Source organism: Narcine bancroftii, chromosome 11, assembly GCF_036971445.1.
Source record: "Narcine bancroftii isolate sNarBan1 chromosome 11, sNarBan1.hap1, whole genome shotgun sequence".
In the NCBI taxonomy this organism is placed as follows: domain Eukaryota; kingdom Metazoa; phylum Chordata; class Chondrichthyes; order Torpediniformes; family Narcinidae; genus Narcine; species Narcine bancroftii.
The window spans coordinates 51,389,590-51,411,377 of NC_091479.1; positions in this window are offsets into that span (position 1 = coordinate 51,389,590).

The window sequence follows — 21,788 nt, forward strand, 5'->3', positions numbered from 1 at the left end:
CCTGCGTGTCAAGGAATGGCACGTTGATCTGTGATTTCCCCTGCCGGAAGGTGCAGGACACTCACAGGGCTTAATTTAAACCTGTGGTCCCGTGGATCTGCAGCAAACTCACAAATGATGTCCCACCTTGACCCATGGAGCCCGGGACACGGTGTAAATAGAAGAAGCCTGTAAAGACCGAATAAAGCAGTTTTGTGTTGACTAACCTGGTATGTGTGTGTGTGTGTGTTGCTTTAGTTGCTCTATCGAAGTAGACGCTACATATATAAATATTTGGGAGGATGATCACCCTTACAGGATACTTTTCATCCATCTCACAGCCTGTGGGAAGAAGCTATTCCCCAGCATGTAAGTCCTGATTTTGATGATGGACGTGGTTAAAGATGCTGTTCACTAGATCAAAATGGTCTTTGTACTATTCCTTGAGCCCAATTTGAACAACACTCCCAGTAAATGTCATCTACAGAAAAAGGGAGACCCCAGTGATCCTCACTACTCTGCATCATTGCTGTCTGATGCTATACAGCAACTAGACCATCCAAAGGTCGAGACTCAACTGCGCTCCTGTAAAATCTCAGTTTGAGAGCCATTAGCCTTGACTTTCTCAGGCTCCTTGGGAAGTGTAGGCCCTTCCTGACTGATAAGGAGGCGTGATCGTTCTGTGTATTAATACATGTGCTGTATGGATGGGAATTTTATGTGATTGTATTGTCTATTCTTGCTCTTTAACAATCTTTAGTGGATAGAAGTAGTCATTGTACTTTAGGATGTACAATCATGTACAGATTGTCTTTAAATAGCCATTTGGCCCAGATGTCTATTCAGTCCAAGAATACTTTCCATCACAGGCAGATTTTAAGCAATAACACCATTCATACTTAAACAAACATTGTTTTTAATTTTCTTTTTAAAAAAAAACAGGATCAAACTTTAACTTATCACTGTTAACAGCCTTCCATTACCCCCTTCTAATTCGAAGTGCAGGTGTATTTAATGTGCATAAAGTTCTTTGACACAACTCTAAGTTCACCGGTGTCTATCAATTCTTATACTGTGCATAGAATTCAACATTTATGAATTTGAATATGAATGATAAGCTCTGGTGCTTAAAAGTAAATGTTTACCCTCCAGGAAGGCTCTTGTTGGTTTCAGAGAGGGATTTCCTGCTCATTGGACACACATAAACTGATTCCCTCTGATCAGCCACTTTGGTGTCTTGCCAAAGAACCTTGACCCATAAGGGTTTTCCAAATGATAACCTCTTCTGCAGGTCACCATTGATTTCCTTTTGTTTCCCTTATTTCAGGTGAAACATCATTTCTAGCCAGCCATTTCCTGTTTTTCAACAGGCTGAACTGAGAACTCACGACCCGTCTTAAAAACAAGATGCTGGGTTGCCATCTCTCTCTCTCTCTCTCTCTCTCTCTCTCTCTCTCTCTTTTAGAAAAAAGCCTATTTGGTCTCTCTTCTCTGCTTGCACACTGGTATCAGCCAGATGACTGCACTGGACTCAAACTTCTGAGTCCATTAATCTGTTGCTTTAAAACAATAATCCATTTACACCTGCTTTTGAAATTCTTTAGCAAAACAGTCTCCTTGTTTTGTCTTTGTAAAGACTCTCGGCGCCTGAATGACTCACTCTCAACAAAGCTCTTGTATTTTAAATAAGAGCTGTTTTGTGCAGTGTATGTGTTTGTTTGTGACCTAAACGACTCCTCCAATCCATCTCTTTCAAAAACATCTCTATATACAATGTAAAATATATAATCTGTCACAGGACAGATGCAGCAGAGGAGCTGTGATAAAATCGATGGTGTCCTTGCAAAAACAAAAAGTGGGAAGAGGTATAAGCTGTTGAGTGGAGTTTGTAATAGTTTGAAACTTGAACCTCTCTCTATTTCAGGAGACAATTTACTGTCATGTAATTAAAAAGTGTCATGTCACACAAAATTGCTTTTTTCTTGCTATAAGGCAGACAGACTTACCTCTGGCAGAAATTTCCTGAAATGCTTCTTGCAGTCAGAGAACGACTGAGTGCTCCCCCCCACCCCCACCACCCCAAACCCTGGGTCAAGTCACTGAGGGTCTGTGGATTCTCTTTTAATGCTCACAGATGTATGCTCCAGTTTTGAACCTCTGACATAATTAGGAACCATTTAGCACTCACTCGTATCCCAGGTCTGATACCTGACACCCTTTTAGCTAGTTTTGACCCAGTCTCTAGCAATCCACAGCCTGGTGTGAGTTCCTTGACTGCTTTGTCCAGAAGCCCACAGCCTGCGTGGGTTCCTCTCCTCAAGTCACCATCAGCCTGCCACCTATGTGGGTCTTTCAGCTACAGAACCCCCCACTGGTCTGCTTCCTTGGTCACTGACCCGTGGATTGAATCCTCTGCTTCTGAGATGTTGGTGGGGTGTGGTCTTTCTGTTTTCTGGTGCCCTGCACTAGTCGTCTGCTTCCCCAGAGTTCACAGTGGCGAAGAAATCTAACAAATCTAAATAAAAAAAAATTAACTAAGAGGAGAATCTCACATGTCGAGAGGGATGGAAAGGGCATTATTACAAATTGAAGCCTGATATTTGAATATTCAGGTGCCAAATTTGCAAAAGCATAGAGTATATATTTCTCAAGCTATATGTAATTTTTTCCAAAGGAATACAACTTTGAATTTTTGCATGTCATCTTGGCATCCCTAAAAATATATGGGATTTCCAAGTAAGTTCAATACATGTCCTCATCACCGCTAACGTTAATTTAACAAATTTCAATTGATATATTAATAGATTTAATTTGGTCCTTGTTCCTTCCATATTTCTTAATAAAAATAAGGTCAGATTCTGTGGAAAAACATCTCCTATAACTTGTTCCATAAATATTGTAATTCTCCCCAAAAAGATCTTGCATTAGGACAAAGATAAGTTGAATGCAAGAAAGTTGCGATATCTTCACCACACCTAAAACATTGATGTGATAATTCTGATTTTATTCTATTCAATTTCACTGGTGTAAGAAGTAACTGTAGAAGAAAAACTAGTTGTGAATTCCTTCCTCACTGCTGCAGTGTGGAACTTTGGTCAATAGATCCAAAATGCTGCATTGAAGTGAATTAATACAACTCCCCTGGATCTCGTGATCAAGAGAGCAAAAATAAATTATGAAAGTAAGCTTGCGGCAAATATAAAAACCGACTGCAAAAGCTTTTATAAATATATCAAGAGGAAAAGATTGGTGAAATCCAGAGTAGGTCCCTTGCAGTCAGAATCAGGGGAATATATAATGGGGTGTAAGGAAATGGCAGACCAATTAAATTCTTACTTTCATTCTGTTTTCACAAGAGAGGATACAAATAACCTCCCAAGGATGTTGGGAAACATAGAGACTAATGCAAGGGAGGAACTGAAAGAAATCAGTATCTCTAAGGACATGGTCTTGGGGAAATTGATGGGATTGAAGGCAGATAAATCCCAAGGACCTGATAATCTACATCGTAGGGTACACAAGGAAGTGGCCATTCAGATAGCAGATGCTTTAAGAATTATTTTCCAGAACTCGATAGACTCAGGATCAGTACCCATGGATTGGAGGGTAGCTAATGTTACCCCACTATTTAAAAAGGGGGGTAGAGAAAAAGCAGGGAATTATAGGCTGGTGAGCCTTACATCAGTAGTGGCCAAAATGATGGAATCCATTATTAAGGATGTAATAGCGGAGCATATGACTAGCAGAGAAGGGATCGGACAGAGTCAACATGGATTTACAAAAGGTAAATCGTGCTTGACAAATCTATTGGAATTCTTTGAGATGATGACAGGTAAAATAGATGGGGGAGAGCCAGTGGATGTGGTGTACCTGGACTTCCAAAAGGCCTTTGATAAGGTCCCGCATCAACGACTGGCTTCCAAAATCAAGGCTCATGGGATTGGGGGAAAAGTATTGATGTGGATTGAGAACTGGCTGGCAGGTAGAAGACAGAGAGTTGGGATAAATGGCTCATTTTCTGAGTGGCAGGCGGTGACCAGTGGGGTGCCACAGGGATCTGTACTGGGACCCCAGCTATTCACAATTTACATTAATGATCTGGATGAGGGGATTGGATGTAATATCTCCAAATTTGCAGATGACACTAAGCTAGGGGGGTTGTGTGCACAGAAGAGGGGGGCAGGAAGCTCCAGTGTGATTTGGATAAATTGAGGGACTGGGCAGATACATGGCAAATGAATTACAATCTGGATAAATGTGAGGTTATCCACTTTGGTAAGACAATCCGGAGGACAGATTACTATTTGAATGGCAATAGATTAAGAGATGGGGAAGTGCAGAGAGACCTAGGGGTACTTGTACACCAGTCTCTGAAGAGGAGCATGCAGGTACAGCAGGTGGTTAAAAAGGCAAATGGTATGTGGCTTTCATATCAAGAGGGTTTGAGTCTAGGAACAAGGATACCTTACTACAGCTGTACAGGGCCTTGGTGAGACCACACCTGGAGTATTGTGTGCAGTTTTGGTCACCTTATCTAAGGAAGGATGTTCTTGCAATGGAGGGAGTGCAGAGGTGATTCACCAGGCTGATACCTGGAATGGCAGGAATGACTTATGAGGAAAGATTGCGCAAATTGGGATTGTACTCGCTGGAGTTTAGAAGATTGAGAGGGGATCTCATAGAGACATATAAAATTCTGGCAGGACTGGACAGAATAGATGCAGATGGGATGTTTCCAAGGATGGGAAAATCCAGAACCCGGGGCCATGGTTTGAGGATAATAGGCAAACCATTTAGGACCGAGATGAGGAGGAATTTCTTTACCCAGAGGGTGGTGAATCTGTGGAATTCATTGCCACAGAGGGCAGTAGAGGCAGGTTCATTAAATATATTTAAGAGGGAATTAGATCTATTTCTTCAGTATAAGGGTATTAAAGGTTACGGAGAGAAGGCGGGGACGGGGTACTGAACTTTGAGATCAGCCATGATCTCGTTGAATGGCGGAGCATGCTCGAAGGGTCGAATGACCTACTCCTGCTCCTATCTTCTATGTTTCTATTGCCAAATCAGCTTCCTGAGGAGGTTTTCAAATCCAATAGCCTGAGTCACCTGACTCCAGGTGCAGCTTTCAGATAAAATCCTTGCTGATATCTGCTACATGACTGATGTAAAAACAATTATACTGAACTAGTTTATGTCTTGCATTGAGATCCTTATATGGATCTGCCCATATTTGCCAATCAATTAAATTATTCAGATCCATTTCCCACCTTTGTCTCAACTTATGAACTCCTCATTTAAAAGTTCCTACTTGTAATAAAAAGGACATCATCAAATAATTTTTTTTAACAATTCCTCTTATAGGGAGTTCTATTTCAGTACAACATGGTTGGTCCTAACTTATCCCTCAAATATGCTCTTAGTTGGAAATAGCAAAAAGATTGTTATGAGTTATACGATATTTATTTCTCAGTTGCTCAAATGACATTAATTGACCCCTTTCATAACAATCTTCAACATTTATTATCCCCTTACGAAACCAGCTATCCAGAAATTGATGATCTTTAGAAAAAGATACGAGGAATTTGAATCAAAGCCATTCTGGGTGATGTACATCCACTTACACCAATTTCATCATTTATTTTATTCCATATATTAATCAAATGTTTCAACAATTGTGTATCTTTATCACCAACCATTAATTTTGATTCCCACGTACATAAATTCTTCTGATTTTCCCTCTCCTATTTTATTTGATTCTATTTTAACCCTTTCAAAAAAAGAAGCAAGAAATCTCATTTGAGCTGCTCCATAACAATTTTTAAAATGAGGAAGCTGCAGTCCTCTCAATGCAGAATTTGCATTGGGTTATTTGTAACATGGGATTCAATCGGAAATGGATTCATGTGACATAAAACCACGATGCAGAATGTTTTCTAAGAATGGAATACAAGAGGAGGGTTGTCTAGGTCTCCAGCAGGATATAGATCACAAGATATAGGAGAAGAAGTAGGCCCGTCGAGTCTGTTCCACCATTCTTCCATTCAGCCCCACTGCCCAGCTCTCTCCCCATTACCCTTAATTCCTTGACGTATCAAATACCTGTTAATCTCTGCCTTAAATACACACAATGACCTCACGTGGGTTTCACGACCCATTGACAAAATCAATTTTTCCACATTTGTTTTAAATTGACACCCTTTTATCCTGAAATTATGCTCTCCTGTCCTAGAATCCCCTACCATCGGAAACATCTTTGCCATATGTACTCTGTCCAGGCCTTCCATTATTTGAAAAGCATCTGAGGTCCCCCTTATCCTTCTGTACTCCAACTAGTACAGTCGAAGAGTCGACAATTGTTCCTCATACACTAACCCTTTCATTCCTGATATCATTCCAGTAAATCATCTCTGAGCTTCTCCAACACCAGCACATCTTTTCTCAAATACGGCACCCAAAACTCTAATTCTGATTGAATGGAAAGGGAATTCTCCAATGACACAAACACAACGGTTACATGATATTATGTCTTGTTGATATTTACCACTCGGGAAGGTTCTTGTTGGTTTTCAGATAGAGGTGTGTTGTTCAGGGAAGCATGAGTGTTTTTGTGACTCAACGTCCCAGCATCTGAAGTCCGTTATCTCTTCAGAAAAGCTTTATAGCTTTAGCATGGAGCAGAGCTGAGCCACGACTTTGCAGGTATTTAAGGGAGTATGTGGGCAGGGTTTGTTCTGGACCAACAATTTAACCAAATGACTCTGCTTGAAATCAAGATTCAAACCATTTTGAGGAATACAACAGAAATTGTTCAACAAGAGCCTGATGTTCCCTGAGGAGTTTTCTTTCAATAGTGGAAATGATTTTTTTTAAAAAGCCCATTAATATTCCTGATACAGATCTTTGTATTTAACTTTCAGGTTGCTCTCTGTTGTTAACTTGGGGTGACTGGGTGGAATTTTTGCTTTAACCAAGCAGTTCTCTTGCAATTTTCCAGCTGTTGGATGCAATTCAGTTGTTTGCAAGTTTAGCAAGTGGGATTTTGATGTGAAATTGCAACTCACAGCATCATTTTTGTGTTTGAAAATGCCAATGTGAAAATTTTAACTTTAGTCTTCTTGGTTTGCTTAAGTTTAAAGAGGAGATGTTGCGTCAAGCTGAGAAGACAGAGTTGGATGCCCATTTGGCGAATCGGCTGGGCAAAGCAGAAAGCACAAAACGAGGGGCTGAAAAAATAATGAAGCAGACTGAAATGCCGTTGAACCAAACCCAGGTAAAGAATTTAATTTTGTGCAGCGTACTTAAGAGACCAAACAATTTGGGCTTTTAGTGGTGACCTATTTAAATGAACAAAATCTGATTAGAATTGAAGTTTATGGAATGTTTGGAAGTTGCCACAAAAAAATGGAGCATATAAATTAGATAAATGAACAATACAATGAGCCTGGTGTCACAGTATCTGCCTCCCTCTACCGTACATCACTGTTGAACCTTCTCCCCAATATGAACCTGATGTCACAGTATAGGTCAGAGTTTATTGTACATCACTGTTAAACCTTCTCACTACAGTGAATCCAGCATCAGTATATCTGTCCCAGTCTACTGTACATCACCATTAAACGTTCTCCGCACTGTGAACTTGTTGTCACAGAATCTGCCACAGTTTATCATACATCTCATTAAACATTCTCCCCACTGTGAACCTGGTGTCACAGTACCTGACACAGTTTATCGTACATTACTGTTAAACCTTCTCACTGCTGTGAAGCCAATGTCACAGTAACGATCTCAATCATCCATACATCAGCATTAAACCTCTCTCCACTGTGAATCTGGTGTCACTTTGCCTGCCACCCCAATATGAACCTGATGTCAAAGTATCTGACACTGTTAATCGTACATCAATGTTAAACCTTCTCACGAATGTAAATCCTGTCTCAAAGTTTCTGCCTCAGTCTATCGTACATCAACGTTTAACTTTGTCCCCCCTGTGAATCTGGTGTAATAGAATCTTCCTCAGTCTACCGTCCATAACCATTAAACCTTCTCCCCACTGTGAACCTGGTGTCACGGTGTATATCCCAATTTACAGTTTATCACTGTTAAACCTTCTCCCCCCCCCTGTGAACCTGGTGTAATGGAATCTGCCTTAGTCTACCGTCCATCACCGTTAAACCTTCTCCCCACTGTGAACCTGCAGTCACGGTATATATCTCAATTTACAGTATATCACCGTTAAACCTTCCCCCCAACGTGAACCTGGTGTCACAGTATCTGCCTCAGTCTACTGTACATCACCGTTAAACCTTCTCACTACTGTGAACTTGTTGTCACAGGATTGATCTCAGTCTATAGTACATCACTGATAAACCTCTTCCCCACTGTTCACACGGTGTCACGGTATCCATCTCAATTTACCATACATCACTGTTAAACGTTCTCCCCAATATGAACATGATGTCACAGTATCTGACACAGTTTAAAGTAAATCACTGTTAAACCTTCTTAGTACTGTGGAATCCATCTCACATTTTCTGCCTCAGTCTACCGTTCATAAACATTATGAACCTGTGAACCTGGTGTTAAAGTATCTGCCTCAGTTTAACACACATCACCATTAAGCCTTCTTACTGCCCTGAACTCAGCGTCACAGTATATGCCAACGTCTACTGTACTTTACCGTTAAAACATCTCCCCACTCTGAACCTGGTGTCGCAGTATCTCACACAGTTTATTGTACATGACTGTTAAACTGTGTTAATGTTGTGAACCCATTGTCTCAGTATCTCTTATCAGTCTACCATACATCATCGTTAAACCTTTACACATCTGTGAATGGGTGTCACTGTATCTGATACAGTTTATCGGACATTACATTTCAACTTTCTCACTTCTGGGAACCCAGTGTCACAGTAACTGTCTCAGTCTGCCCTACCTTATTGTTGAACCTTCTCCAACTGTGAACCTGGTGGCACAGTTCAGCCTCAGTCTCCCGTATATCACCATTAAACCTCCTCCCCACTGTGAACCTGGTGTCACTGTATCTGACAAAGTTCATCACTGTTAAACCTTCTCCCCACTGTGAGACTGGTGTCACAGTATCTGACACAGTTCATCACTGTTAATCCTTCTCCTCACTGTGAACCTGGTGTCACAGTATCTGACACAGTTCATCACTGTTAAACCTTCTCCCTCTGTGAACCTGGTGTAACAGTATCTGACACAGTTCATATTATATCACTGTAAAACCTTCTCACAAATGTGAATCCTACTATAAAATAATACTCCCCTTCTAAGTCTCATTGTATTCGAATCCCACCTATTTTAAAAATTCCAAAAAAAAGAGAAAAATCAATCCCAAAACAAGCTACTCAAAAGTAGTAGCCCCCTAAAAATCTGGGTGTGGTAAAGTCCACAAGTGGCAGGTGACTAAAGGACTCAGTGTCACCCACCCCCAGTCAGACTTTCACAAAGTCCTGAAACAAAAACATTCAACCCAGTGATTCCAGTCCCAATGATAGTTCCGGATCTTCAATATCGAGAAGACTTTGCGTCAATTCAACTTTTTTCCCATTCTTTCCATATTTTCCAATCTTCCCATTTCCATTCCCATTGACCCTTCCCTTCGGTGACAATGGTGACGATCGCCCATTTCCTCGTACATCTGGCAATGAATTAGCAAATATTAAAGCATCGTGGTCATTCTCAAAAAACTGAGATTGAAAATTCCCATAAAAATCTTTCAATGCTGCCGCATAACGAAAAGCAAATTTATATCCCTTTCGCCACAATACTTCTTAGGCTGAATTAAATTCTCAGACTCTTCTGATAATTTCTTGACTCAGATCTGCATTAAAAAAAAAACCCTATTATTTTGAACCATCAGTGGAGCCTGATTTTGCCGTGCTTTCTGCACCACCAATCGGAGGATCATCTCTCTGTCTTGATATTTAAAACAGCGAATCAAAACTGCTCGTGGTAATTGGCCCGGAAATGGTTTCTTCCTTAATGCTCTGTTCGCTCGATTTAATTCCAGTCCTTCTGGAAAGAATTCCCTGCCCTACACTTCTGGGATCCATTTCTTCAAAACCTTCACTGGATCCGAACCTTCCATATCTTCCGGAAGACCTACTATCTTAACATTATTTCTACGACTTTGGTTTTCTAATGAGTCAAACTTCTTCAATAATTCCTTCTTCTGAATACCCCAATCTACAAAAGGATCTTCCACTATTTCCATTTTTTTCTCTATTACGCTCCACTTGACTCTTGCAATCAAGAAAGCCTCCTCAATCTTTTTAAAATGTTCTTGCACAGTATCCACTGATGGTGTCCATCTCGTAACATCGCTCTTAACTACATTAATATCTTGCTTCATCAAAGTTATTTCTTCACACACAGTGTTCATTTTAGTTTTCATTTCGAAAATCCTTGAGTCATCTGATTAGTCATCTGCATTGATATATTTGATATATCTTCCATGAGTTGAGCAATCCCTTCCAGAATTGGAAACTCAGAATCCAGTCCAGGATCCATCACCTCCCTTTGAGGCTGACCTTCTTTTGCCGCAGTCCCCAGTTCTTCAAGTTCTAATGAAGTTGAGCATCCTCTTCCTCCATAGCAATAGGTCCTCTTCCGGTGCTGCTGCGGGTCTGGACACCCGACAACAGTGTGCCGACCTCGTCAGTTCACCATCGCTCAGGCTCCCCCACAGCCCACACCTTCTCCAAAGGTTTGTGGACCCTCGACGCACCACGCATGCCCGGTAGGGCCACCGACTGCGCAGGTGCGTCTTCTGATGCTACACTGTACCTCTCCTGACCACCAGGCAATGCTGCAGGCTCACGGGCCTGTCCTCGCTCAGCTGGCCCGCCCTCACGCCTGTGTTCACGAGTGCACGAGTCAAAACCGCTGAACTCATCACTAAGCTGGCGCCGACGAAATACTTTGCCGGGCAGGAGTCCTCTGAGGCTTGGGGACTCCAGTCGACAATTCTGTTGCTTCAACTTGAACTCGGCCTCAATTCTTCAACACTTTTGTAAGGTAATTTCTTCTGTAACTGAGTTTTCGATTTTTTCACATTTGCAGCCATTTTGATCCTCCACTATTCCAAAGTCTATAAACAGTATTTTTAATCACTTTTACAACTTTTAAAATTGAGCATTTAATAGTCTAACTGGGGAAGGGTGGAACCACACGTCTATCCTCTGCACCATCTTGTCACAGTATCTGACACAGTTTATAACACTGTTAAACCTTCACATTACTGTGAATGCTGACGCTCAGTTTCTGCCTCAATCTACCGTTCATCAACGTTAAACCTTCTCACCCTGTTAAATTGGTGTTTAAGTATCAGCCTAAGTTTACCACACATCACCATTAAACCTTCTCCCCATTGTGAGACCGGTTTTACTGTATCTGCCACAGTTTATCGTACATCACTATTATATCTTCTCACTACTGTGAACTCGGTGTTACAGAGCCTGCCAGTCTACCGTACATCACCAGTAAACCTTCTCGTCAATGTGAGCCTGGTGTTACTGTATCTACCACAGTTTAGTGTACATCATCATTAAAAATTCTCCCCAATATGAAGCTGGTGTCACTTTATTCGCCAAAGGTTATCGTACAGCTCTGTCAAACATTTTCCCCACTATGAACCCGGTGTCACAGTAACTGTCTCAGTTTCCCATACATCGCCAATAAAGCTTTTTTTCCCACTCTGAGCCCAGTATCAACGTATCTACGTAGTCTCCTGTACATCACCATTAACCTCCTCCCCACTGTGAACGAAGTATCAGTATCTGCCACAGTTTATTGTACATCATTTTTAATCCTTCTCACCACTGTAAACCTGGAGTCACAGAATCTGCCTTATTCTACCATACATATCTGTTAAACCTTCTCAGTACTGTGAACACAGTGTCACAGTATCTGCCAAAGTCGTCGACTGTACATCACCGTTAAACATTCTCCCCAAGTTAACCCATTCATCACTGTTTTTGCCACCATTTATCGTACATCACAGTTCAACCTCCCCACTGTAAACTTGGAGTCACAGTATATTCCACAGTTTATTGCACATCACTGATATTCTTTCCCCTCGTTGTGAATGCGGTGTCACCATATCTGTGTCAGTCTTCCGTACATCACCATAAACTTCGCCCCAATGTGAACCTGGTGTCACTTTATCTGCCACAGTTAATATTACATCACCGTAAAACCTTCTTCCAACTGTGAACCTGATATCACAGTATCTACCACAGCTTATCATGCATTACTGTTAAACCTTCTCACTACTGAAAACTTGGTGTCACAGTATCTGCCAAAGTCTACTGTATATCACTGTTAAATATTCTCCCAACTGTGAACCTGATGTCACAGTGTCTGATACAGTTTATCGTACATTACTGTTAAACCCACCAGATAAGCTCCAGATAGCGAAAGAGGAGTTCTCGCATCTGCAGGAACTGGGGATCATTCGTCCCTCCGACAGTCCTTGGGCCTCGCCGCTTCACCTGGTCCCAAAAGCCTCCGATGGCTGGTGCCCCTGCGAGATTATCGACGGCTTAATGACACGACAGTACCTGACCGTTGCCCCATCCCTCACATTCAGGACTTTATGGCCAATCTGCATGGTGTGAGAGTATTCTCCAAGGTCGATCTGGTGTGCGTGTACCATCAAATCCCATTGCACCCAGAGGACATCCCCAAAACGGCCATCATCACCCCCTTCGGCTTGTTCGAATTTTTATGCATGCCTTTCAGGCTCAAGAACACCGCCCAGACATAAGGCACCTCATGGATACGGTGCGCAGGGATTTGAATTTCGTGTTCATTTATCTGGATGACATTCTTGTCGCCAGCAGAGACTGGGCACAACACAAGTCTCACCTGCACACCCTCTTCTCCCGACTGGCCGAATTCAGCCTAATGATCAGCCCGGCCAAATACCAGTTTTGTGCAGAAGAACATTTGGATGGGATGAAACTAATCCAGAATCCATTGCACAAGATTGGAAAAATTAGATTGAGCGTCTTCAAATACTTGGAAGTTTTGACGTCAACAGACTTTGGAGTAGCCACATTTGCTCAGTTACACCATTTTTCTGATCTAAGTGAAGGTAGTTTTGATCCTGTCAGTTACTGAGTCCTGTGAAATAACCAAGTGCGAGTAGATGGTGGATTTGTAATGGGAAAAGCCAGAGTGGCTCCATTAAAGTCAGTCACAAGACCTTGAATGGAATTGACTGCTGCTATTATGGCGAGCAAAATGGACGCTATGTTAAGAAGAGAATTACAGATGGAGTCCGCAGATCCTGTGTTTTGGACTGATAGAACATCAGTGCTTAAATATATTAATAATGAAATCATGAGGTTTCATCTCTTTGTGACTGACAGAGAGAATGAAAACCTGGACAACAACAAATGGCAGATTTACCACAGGACAGAGTTTCACCTGATGAATTCTCATTTACATCCGTGGAAGTTGATTATTTTGGTCCTTTGCAAGTAAAGTGAGGACGAAGTGTTGAAAAACGATATGGAGTTATTTTCACTTGTTTGACTATGAGAGCAATTCATATTGAAGCAGCGTCATTGCTTGAAACAGACTCTTTTATTAATATTCTTTGGCGTTTTATTCCTAGACGTGGTCAAGTAAAAGAATTATGTTCTGATAATGGATCTAACTTTAAAGGAGCTGAACGAGAATTATGAAAAGTCATTCAAAATTGGAATCAACATCAAATTCCTGATGCATTATTTTAGAAAGAAATTAATTGGATATATAATCCACCCATAGTTATGGGTGTGGTACGGGTAAGGGTTAGTTGGTTGTGGAGAACGTTTACAAAGGTCTGTACTGGGCAGTACTGGGCAGCAATGCTTAATGTTGTAATGGATGCGGAAGCTCTGGGAAGGGGTAAGGGAGGGACTGGCCAGGAAGTCTGCAGATGCTGGGGCCGAGGGCAATGCACAAACATGCTGGGGAAACTCATGGATAGTTTTGTGAGGAGCAGGTCCTGCATCACGAGTCAAATTGAGTATTTCGAGGAGGTGTCAAAGGAAATAGATGAAGGTCAAGGTCTGTATGTGCTGCACGTGGATTTTAGTAAGGTGCTTGACAAGGTCATCACGGTGGCTTCATTCAGAATGTCGGGAGGCATGGGATCCATGGAGCCTTGGCTGTGTGGATTCAGAATTGGCTTGTCTGCAGTAAACAGAGGGTCGTAGTAGATGGAACAATGACTAGTGGCGCACCAAAGGGATCTGCTCTGGGACCCCTGCTCTTTGTGATTTTTATGAATGATGATTGGAGTGGAAGGGTGGGTACGTCAGGGGATGACACAGAGGTAGAAATATTGTAGACAGTGTAGAAGGTTGTCATGGGGCATCCAGTTTGCAGAGAACTGACAGATGGAGTTGAATCCTGTAAATACAGATGTACTTGAACAAGCTACTGGTACAGGTTTATTTCCAGAGTCATTTTCAAGGGCACGAATAAAAGTTATTCCAAAGAAGGTTGGAGACCCATTAGAATTAGCTTCATATAGACCAATATCTTTATTGAATGCGGATTACAAGAACGTGAGAGCAGAGCACTTGGTTAGTGACAGGATTATGAACAGTGTGCAGGACAGAGAAATATTTAGATCCTGCTCCATAAATCACTCAAGGTTGCTGTGCAAATTGAGAAGGAGTTTAAGATGGTGAATTGTGTGCTGGCCTTCAGGAGTCAGGGGATTGAGTTCAAGAACCGAGAGGTAACGTTGCAGATATATAAAATTCTAGTCAGACCACACTTGGAATATTGTGTGCATTCCTGGGGCGAGAATACCAGTGGACGTCTAAATAAGCTGAGATGAGGGAACTTTGGACAAGATGTGAGGGGTACATTTTATTCACACAGAATGTAGTGGGTGGCTGGAATGCATTGCCAGGGGTAGTAGTGGAGGCTGGTCCAAACAAGGCATGAAAAAGATTTTAATATAGGGACAGGAATAAAAGAAAAACAGAAGGTACTGGTGAGAGGGAGGGAAGAATAATATTGTTGTGGGGTAGGTACAGATGGGTCAGCTGACGGGACTCGACTGATCCATCCATGATTTGTCCAGCATCTTGCTGCCATGTCATGGTGAACCAGGGAGTTGACTGATGGAGACACAGTACTCTGAGGTCTGAAGATATAGATTGTGGTTTTCTCCATAACACACTTCCTCAGGTAAAGTAGAGGAAGGGAAAGGCCCTAGTGTGCAGGGGTAGGGAGAGGGGTGATGGGGGAAGAGTTGGGGCCCTCCAAAGGCATCGTGATCAGGCCACGGAGACAGTATCTCTATCACTCGTATTTCTCTTCCCAGGAGAAGGAGTGATCTCAGAGACAAGACACGAGTCCAGAAGAACATTGCATCCCAGCTGAATAGAGGACGGACAACATCATGATGGCCTAAACCCCTCCCCTTCTCCCTCTGGCCCTGCCAACTCCATTCCCCACCTCTTCCATATTCCTTCACGCACGTCCCCCTCCCATTACTCCCCTACCTCTCCTCCATTACAACCCCCTCCCGCTCACCTTCCCCTTCACCTACCTTCACACCTATGCCCAAAACTCAGCCCTCCTCCCTTCGCCTCCCCTTCCACTCTCCTTTCCCCCTCCACTTCGCCTCCTACCTTTTCCCTCCTTCCCTTCCCCTCCCCTTCCCTTCCAACCCCTAACAGGGGAAGGAGGGATAGGGGAAGGGGGTAGGAGAAAGGGGGTAGTGAGAGGGTAGGGGTAGGTAATGGGGTAGTGGTAGGGGGTGCGGGTATGGGTTAGGGTTAGGGGAAGGGTGTAGGTGTAGAGGATAGGGGTAGGGTTTAGTTTAAGTTTGGGGAAGGTGGGTAGAATTAAGATAAGGGTCATGGACGGGTAGAGGAACAGTTAGGTTTAGGGTTAGGAGATGTGGGCTCGGGTTAGGTCGAGGTTTAGGGTTAGGTTTAGAGTTCGGGGAAGTGGGCTTGTGTTAGGTTTAGGGGAAGGGGGTAAGAGTAGGAGGTAGGGGTGGGGTGTGAGTTGGGGTTTGGGGAAGGTGGGTAGGATTAGGGTTGGGTTTAGGGGACAGCGTAAGGATAGGGTTAGGGGACAGGGTGGAAATAAGAGTTATGTTTGGGGACGTGGTGTAGTGTTTAAGGGTATCGGTAGTGTTAACGTTAAGGTTAGGGTTTGTTAGGGGTTAGGGTTAGGTTGGGGAGGGGAGCGGGGGAGGCGAGCAGGGCACGGGAAATGGGGAGGTGATGGGGAGGGGAATGGGCAGCGGAATGAGGAGGGGTACGGTGTAGAGGAAATGGGAGTTGAATGGAGGAAGGCATCCCTACCCCCTCCCCTCCCCACCCCTACCCCCACATTATCCTTGCCTCCTCTCCTCCTTCCAGAGGAAGCCGGGACTCATTCCGGCCAGAACCTCCCAGTGGTTTCAGAGCCTCCCTTTCAGGAAGTGACTTCGACGCTTGCCGCTGGACATACATCTTGTCTCTTGATTCATTCTATACCGTTGATATTAAATTTAAAAATGGTTTGGTCTTTTGAAGCTTGAACTCAAAAGGCTGGTCCAGATAGACCACAGAAACAGGCCCTTCGGCCCCACTCTCCTGCTGGCTGTGCTGTTGTAATCAGTCCATATTCCTCTCCACCTTTTCATTCTTATCTCCCATCCAGCTCATGTTGCCTTGTCAATCTCACGGCCTGTGGGAAGAAGCTATTTCCCTCCCTGGCTTCTCTCCTTTTATTCCTCCATATCTCCTTCCTGATGGCAGGGGGACATAAATGCTCTTTGCTGGATATCTGTGAGTCTATTTACAGAGCCCATCCCTGCAAAAAATTCAGGGGTCCCTTTCCTTGAGGTTCCACCCATGTTGCCTCTCCCTCAGCACTCTCTCGTCAGAACACAACTGCACCGTCCTTCCCCTCCTCTCCCAGGTCTCAGTATCCCCCTGACAATTCCGGTCAGCTGCCATGTCTACACCCTGTCCCACCTGCTATCAAATGCCCTGCATCCTCCTTCCCCGTTGGTTTCATCCTGTTATCAGGCATCAGGATGGACCCCACCCTGTTAAAACTACCCGTATTCTCTCTGATCTCTCTGCGCCTCTGCCCTCCATCCAGGGGTCTTGGTTGTCTTGTGGTGATGGTGAAGAACAAAGTACCAACTCAAGGAGATGGGGAGCAGTAAGGAGACCCCCAGTTCCAGTAGACAGGGAGAACCACAGAGATGCCCAACTCTGTCAATCCGGTAGAACCTGGTCATCAGGTGCAAGGAGCTCTTGGTACTGCTGCACGTGAGGCAGGTGTGGCCCATCCCCACACCTCCACCCTGTCAATTCCCAAACCACATTTCCTATTCATGTGGGGGTCCAAAATGGATAGAGTCTGGAGGACCATGTACGTCGTCAATCAATGGGGGCATAACCCTAACCAGCATGGCTATTGTGTATGGCTGTGCTTGGAAACAAAGTGCAAGGGCACCAAAAGCTGCTATGTGCTGAGGTTCTACCTGGCTCAGGTGTTGCGAAAGATTGGTCTGGCCCTGATGCCACACAATGTCCTAGTCAGCAGGACTTTGCCCCATCACCTTCATGGGAATGGTTGCATAGACAAACACTATTGACCACAGGGCCATCAGGCAGTGGTCAGCATGGAATTCCTGCTGACACAGAGACTAGGACTTGATGAGATACTGCGGGGTGGTCCCCTGAGCAGAGCATCCAGAGACAGATATCCAGAACTGCTGGAAGACCAGAATCTCAGTGAAAGATGCCCTTTGGTCTGCCTGAAACCCAGATAAGAGAAGCAAACACAAGAAGCCCAAAGCAAAGGGAGGAAGGTTTAGCGGCAATATAAGGGGTACTTGTTTTTACACAGAGTTGTGGGTGCCAGGAATGCCTTGCCAGGAGTGGTGATGAAGGCTAAAATATTTGCAGCATTTAAAGGCTTCTTGGACACATGAATGAAGGGAACATAGAAGATAGGAGCAGGAGTAGGTCATTCGACCCTTCGAGCCTGCTCCGCCATTCAATGAGATCATGGCTGATCTTAAAGTTCAGTACCCCGTCCCCGCCTTCTCTCCATAACCTTTAATACCCTTATACTGAAGAAATATATCTAATTCCCTCTTAAATATATTTAATGAACCTGCCTCTACTGCCCTCTGTGGCAATTAATTCCACAGATTCACCACCCTCTGGGTAAAGAAATTCCTCCTCATCTCGGTCCTAAATGGTTTGCCTATTATCCTCAAACCATGACCCCAGGTTCTGGATTTTCCCATAATTGGAAATATCCCTTCTGCATCCATTCTGTCCAGTCCTGCCAGAATTTTATATGTCTCTATGAGATTCCCCTCTCAATCTTCTAAACTCCAGCGAGTACAATCCCAATTTGCGCAATCTTTCCTCATAAGTCATTCCTGCCATTCCAGGTATCAGCCTGGTGAATCCCCTCTGCACTCCCTCCATTGCAAGAATGGAGGGTTATGAAGGAGGAAGGGTCTAGTTTTTATTTTGCTTGGAATTGATAGGTCAGCACAACATCGAGGTCCGAAGGGCATAACTGTTCAACGTTAACCTGCTGGTCTTTTAGCACATGGAGATGTGGGTGAGGGAACGCTGCCCACCGGTCTATTCCAGTTTGCTGAGAGATGCACTGAGGCTTGGCGCAGCCAACACGAGGGCGCTGTGGGGAAGGACTCTAATCCTCCGGGTCTTGAGGGGCGGAGACTAAGGGGAACCCCTTCAACCACAGAGTGCAGGGAGTAACCACAAGGTGTCAAAGGGGTGGAATGATGCTAAACAGAGAACATGTGCAGTGAAGGGAATACAGGCATGCAACACGAGGATGAGAAAAGACATGGAACAGTTGTCCTCTTGGTCAATAATTTTAGAATAAAGTTAATTTTGGGGTGAAAAAGAGAAAAGCCCGAACTCAGTCAACTTTGTTTCATGAGATACACTGTCCAATCCAGGAAAGCTCCTCTGTACCCGTTCAAATTTAACCCGAGGAAACTGTGTTCATGGTGGAAACCTCTGCAAACACACAACTGGACCTATGCACAGAGAGACAAATGATACACGTGCAGTCCCTCCCAAAAAAGAAATAAATTCTGTTGAATCAATAGCAGAGTCATGGAGTCTTTGTCTGAGTCGGTCATCCATTATTCTCCATTCTCACTGCTTGCAGGAAGAATCTGTTTCTGGGCCTGGTGCTACTTGCTCCGATATTCCTCGACCTCTTTCCTGATGAGAAGAGCTGCCAAATGCTGTGGGCAGGTGGAAGGGATCCTCGACGACGTTGACAATGAACCCGGTATATCCCATTGATATTTGGGGTGGGTGGGTTGGGGGGAGAGAGTCCCCATGATCCTATCTGCCACTCGTGGTCCTGCCGATCATTTTAAAAAAATATTTATAAACTTAAAACCACAACAAATTCACACAATTAATAATAATGCTCATCTAATGTGTGGCATCTATAAAAGAAAGAATAAAGAAACCACCCTCCACCCCCATCCCCAATATCCTACCCCCTCCCACTTCTCTCTTCAACAGAAGTGTCTGCTACAGTGGTGACCTCAGCAGGACCCAGCCCTTCAGTTGGACGTGAAGATCACGGTCCAGGCGGCTCTTCAGATGGTTTGGTTGAAGCTGTCAATGTTCTGGATGTCGCAGCCCCACGTGGGGTTCAAACAGGCCAAGGACCAGTTCCACCTCCAAGAGATCACCACTGATGACATCCATTACTCCTCCATGATGTTCTTGCTCATCAGGACATGGCAGCAAGGCTCATCGACTTCCGACATCAGCCTCCCGAGCAAGGCAAATAGGATGCCCTCATGGAGCTCTTAACCCGCACCTTCAGGCCACGCCTTCATCCTCCACCTCATTCTGTTCCTGCTCTCACTGTTGCATGGCCCAGACAGTCATCCCAACATGACTCCCCTCATGCTATTTCTTTTCAGCTCTCACCAAACGCCCTGGACCCACTTTTCAGGAACTCTTCCCTCTTCCTCCGTATGTCATTGGTATCTCCATGTACCACAACCTCTGGCCCACTTTAGGATGTCTTGGACACCAGCAGCAACACCCCAGACACTGGCACCAGGGAGGCACCACCTGGAAAACGTCCAGGGTCCTAGTCCAACAGTCCTTTTCCTGAGAATCCAGGCAGCAGAGAAATATCAATGGTTGCTCAAAGCAAAATCCTCATTGCGGTGCCCACCAACAAGTTGAGGCACAAAGTTTTGTGGGTCTTTTGGGTTCCTGGTGCCAACATATTCCCCATCTCACCCTGTCCCTCCATCTACTGTATAATGTTGCCCAGAAAAAAAAACTCTGCTTCATTGATGACCTGAACAACAAATGGCTTCTTAAATGGTAAAACACGCTGTTGAACACCACTGCCACTGACCACAAGCACCCCCCAACCCCTCAAAACTGGAAGACCCTTTGAATGACTTGTCCCTGCAATGAAGACAATGGTCTAGTGGAGCCTCGAGCAAAAGAGGCAAGGTCGCCGAGTCCCACACAGCTTCTTGTTCAATTCCCTCCTGGAAGCTGCCTCCCGCGACTCCCCATCTGAGTGTCAGATGCTCGCCTGCTCACCACAGAGAACCAGATGGCAGCAGAGACAGTCACACTCCAGCCACACCTCCCCAACATGTGATGGGTGAAATCTGCGGATGCCACTCACAGCGGACCGAAGAAGTGGTACATGGCAGACCGCACAGAGGCCGGGCCCGAAGGGCTGAGCCACTTGCAAGAACAGATCATGTCCTGTCCGAAAGTGACAGCCTCCCACTTGAATGACCCCGAGAAGAGCTTGGCACCATGGCCTGGGGCAAACCGTTCAACACCCTCGATGCAGGACAGCAGGAAAAAGCTTGGTTTACTGACGGCTCCGGCTGGTGGAGGTGCGAAAAACAACGGTGTAAAGTGGGAGCGCTCCAGCCCACCACAGATAAAGTACTGACACAAGAGGGTGAGGAGGAGGGGAGAGCCAACTGTCCAAGCTGGCAGCTGTGGCACTGATCTGAAAAGGGACAACCAGGCGGGCCCAGGAGCCTCTTTTCCGATCAGTGCAACAGGATTTCTGGGCTGTGCCAAACAGAACGTCAGTGTGGATGGGTCGGCGGCAGGAGACAGGGAGGCAGATCCATGGCTGCCTGCTCTGAGGACAACAGCACTGGCAGATCTTCTGAGAGGTGGAACAACAAAAGAATAGTCAGGGTCCACCACGTGGATGGACACACCTCCAGGAAAACCGCTGAAGCTGACGCAATGCCACTGTGGACTGAGCTGCTCAAATATGCTCTGCCACTATTTTCCCCAAGCAGAGAGACCCTGGAGGCTTGGCAGCATTGGTGCATCATAAATGTGGGCATATGGGGGCACTATGATGGACAGAGGATCTGGGGGTCTCATGATGTTGCAAGAACTGTGATGGCCAAATGCCCTATTTGTCAGCAATTAAAACCAAGGGCCACATTCGCTGGGGTTCGGGAGCTGGCCAAGTCTGATAAATTGACCATATCAGGCCTCTCCCCTGCCAAAATAAAAAGTGATATGTTCTCACGATGGTCAGCACATACTTGGATATCTTGCCAGCGGGCCGACCAAGCACCATTTAAGCGTGCTCCATATGTGGAATACCCTATCGGATAACGTCCGACCAGCAATGGGTGGTGATGCCAAGTATTTGGGGCCACCTGCATATCCCCTACCACCCACAGGCATCCAAGATCAATGACTGAATGAATGACCTGTTCAAGGTATCGTATGTGA